Source organism: Sardina pilchardus, chromosome 6, assembly GCF_963854185.1.
Source record: "Sardina pilchardus chromosome 6, fSarPil1.1, whole genome shotgun sequence".
NCBI lineage: Eukaryota > Metazoa > Chordata > Actinopteri > Clupeiformes > Clupeidae > Sardina > Sardina pilchardus.
Window position 1 is genome coordinate 665,170 of NC_084999.1, and position 3,866 is coordinate 669,035.

Here is a 3,866-nt window from a genome sequence, read left to right on the forward strand (position 1 = left end):
GCAATATAGTGTATTTAACAGCAATATAGTGTATTTAACAGTGTTGTGCCAATATAGTGTATTTAACAGTGTTGTGTTTGGCAATATAGTGTATTAACAGTGTTGTGTTGTGGCAATATAGTGCATTTAACAGTGTTGTGACAATATAGTGTATTTAACAGCAATATAGTGTATTTAACAGTGTTGTGTTGTGGCAATATAGTGTATTTAACAGCAATATAGTGTATTAACAGTGTTGTGTTGTGGCAATATAGTGTATTTAACAGTGTTGTGGCAATATAGTGTATTTAACAGCAATATAGTGTATTTAACAGTGTTGTGTTGTGGCAATATAGTGTATTTAACAGCAATATAGTGTATTTAACAGTGTTGTGCCAATATAGTGTATTTAACAGTGTTGTGTTTGGCAATATAGTGTATTAACAGTGTTGTGTTGTGGCAATATAGTGTATTTAACAGTGTTGTGACAATATAGTGTATTTAACAGCAATATAGTGTATTTAACAGTGTTGTGTTGTGGCAATATAGTGTATTTAACAGCAATATAGTGTATTTAACAGCAATATAGTGTATTTATAGTGTATTTAACAGTGTTGTGGCAATATAGTGTATTTAACAGCAATATAGTGTATTTAACAGCAATATAGTGTATTTATAGTGTATTTAACAGTGTTGTGGCAATATAGTGTATTTAACAGCAATATAGTGTATTTAACAGTGTTGTGGCAATATAGTGTATTTAATAGCAATATAGTGTATTTAACAGTGTTGTGTTTGGCAATATAGTGTATTTAACAGTGTTGTGTTTGGCAATATAGTGTATTTAACAGTGTTGTGTTTGGCAATATAGTGTATTTAACGGTAATATAGTGTATTTAACAGTGTTGTGGCAATATAGTGTATTTAACAGTGTTGTGTTGTGGCAATATATTGTATTTAACAGTGTTGTGTTTGGCAATATAGTGTATTTAACAGTGTTGTGTTTGGCAATATAGTGTATTTAACGGTAATATAGTGTATTTAACAGTGTTGTGGCAATATAGTGTAGTTAACAGTGTTGTGTTTGGCAATATAGTGTATTTAACAGTGTTGTGTTTGGCAATATAGTGTATTTAACGGTCATATAGTGTATTACAGTGTTGTGTTGTGGCAATATAGTGTATTTAACAGTGTTGTGGCAATATAGTGTATTTAACAGCAATATAGTGTATTTAACAGTGTTGTGTTGTGGCAATATAGTGTATTTAACAGCAATATAGTGTATTTAACAGTGTTGTGCCAATATAATGTATTTAACAGTGTTGTGTTTGGCAATATAGTGTATTAACAGTGTTGTGTTGTGGCAATATAGTGTATTTAACAGTGTTGTGACAATATAGTGTATTTAACAGCAATATAGTGTATTTAACAGTGTTGTGTTGTGGCAATATAGTGTATTTAACAGCAATATAGTGTATTTAACAGCAATATAGTGTATTTATAGTGTATTTAACAGTGTTGTGGCAATATAGTGTATTTAACAGCAATATAGTGTATTTAACAGCAATATAGTGTATTTATAGTGTATTTAACAGTGTTGTGGCAATATAGTGTATTTAACAGCAATATAGTGTATTTAACAGTGTTGTGGCAATATAGTGTATTTAACAGCAATATAGTGTATTTAACAACATCAATATAGTGTATTTATAGTGTATTTAACAGTGTTGTGGCAATATAGTGTATTTAACAGCAATATAGTGTATTTAACACTGTTGTGGCAATATAGTGTATTTAACAGCAATATAGTGTATTTATAGTGTATTTAACAGTGTTGTGGCAATATAGTGTATTTAACAGCAATATAGTGTATTTAACAGTGTTGTGGCAATATAGTGTATTTAACAGCAATATAGTGTATTTATAGTGTATTTAAAGGGATAGTTCGGATTTTAAGACACGAAGTTGTATGGGTTCCCTGTCAGCAACGTAGTGCATCAGCACTGACTTACCCCCGACAGCGTCCTGTGAGCCGAGATCCAGCCGGTTTTAGATCGTTTTTGATGCTGAAGAAAGTAGTCCGGCAAGTTTCTGGGGTCACGAAAGTAAAGTGTTTTTCTTCTCAAAACCATATGCGTTCAACAGAGTGATATATTTGCACCACAAAAACGTTGTTACTTACTTATTTTTCGCGATTCCTATCACTGCGCGCTACTGACAGCTGGACAACGTTTTTGTGGTGCAAATATATCACTCTGTTGAACGCATATGGTTTTGAGAAGAAAAACACTTTACTTTCGTGACCCCAGAAACTTGCTGAAGAAAATAGTCCGGCATCAAAAACGATCAAAAACCGGCTGGATCTCGGCTCACAGGACGCTGTCGGGGGTAAGTCAGTGCTGATGCACTACGTTGCTGACAGGGAACCCATACAACTTCGTGTCTTAAAATCCGAACTATCCCTTTAACAGTGTTGTGGCAATATAGTGTATTTAACAGCAATATAGTGTATTTAACAGTGTTGTGGCAATATAGTGTATTTAACAGCAATATAGTGTATTTAACTGTATTGTATTTAACAGTGTTGTGTTGTGGCAATATAGTGCATTTAACAGCAATATAGTGTATTTAACAGTGTTGTGTTGTGGGAGTAGTTGTGCTGCAGGTCAGGTGGACCCAGAATGCTCCGCTTGTGCTTCTAGAATGCTCCGCTTGTGCTTCTAGAATGCTCCGCTTGTGCTTCTAAAAATATCAGTGCTGCTGGTAACCACGTCAGTTTGGAACCGTGTCTTTGATTTTTTTCTTTCCATTTTGGTTAGTGTGTGTGTTAGTGTGAGGAGGAGGTGAGTGTGTGAGTATATGTGTGTGTGTGTGTGTGTGTGTGTGTTAGTGTGAGGAGTTGAGTGTGTGTGTGTGTGTGTGTGTGTGTTAGTGTGTGTTGGTGTAGGGGGCGGGGCTGACCTGTTCCGGGGCGGGTTCCCATGACGACGTCTGTGCGGGGGGCGGGCAGCAGCAGAGGCAGCAGGGCGGTGGGGGCGGGGTGGCAGGGCACCGGCTGCTGCAGCTCTCCCTGATTGGCTGTCGCCACGGAGATGCAAGCCAGCGTGGTGCCTGATTGGGTGTTCAGGTCTGAAGAGGCGGAGCGTGGAACCAGCACGAGGGTGGGGGCGGGGCTTCGGATAAGAACCGCCCCTTTGGCTGCATCAACAGCGTTGATTGGCACAGGCACCTGCAGCTGGTCCAATCCCTGCGGAGGGAAGGTGTGGCCACCGTCGTAATGGGAGGAGTCGGGGGCGGGGTCTAGGCAGAGCAGCGGAAGCTCTGTGAAGTTGGCCAATGGGGTCTCAGGGTTCCGGATGCTCACGGGAGAGTCCCGCACGGCATGATGGGAAACCGGAGGACCCAGCCTGGAGCTGGAGGCGGAGTCTGAGAGGAATGAGGGGGCGGGGCTTGGGCGGGTGTGGGGGCTGCTGGGAAGGCTGTGGTTCTGGATGGGGGTGTGGCCAGCGGAGGGTCGACGGTCTCGGTCCGTTGTGGGTCTTGGGGGGGCGCTGGGTTGCCGGGGGCGACGAGAAGGGGGGGGTGCCGGCGTGATGGGGCTGAAGTGGGCGGGACGGAACCCGAAGAGGGGGGAGGGCGCAGGCGAGAGCGACTGATTGGACACGGGCGAGAAAGAGGGCGTGGCCGAGCGAGAGCCGCCGCTGCCGAGTGACATCAGCATGCTGGCCGCCTCGCACTCCTCCACGTCGAACCGCGACGACCAATCAGCAGGCAGCAGCAGCACCGTGCGCCGCCCCTCACTGCTGTCGCTGCGCGACGACGACGTCGTCGTCTCCTCCCAGTCCAGCTCGCCGCTGCTCACACGGCCACCCCTGACCTCCGCGACC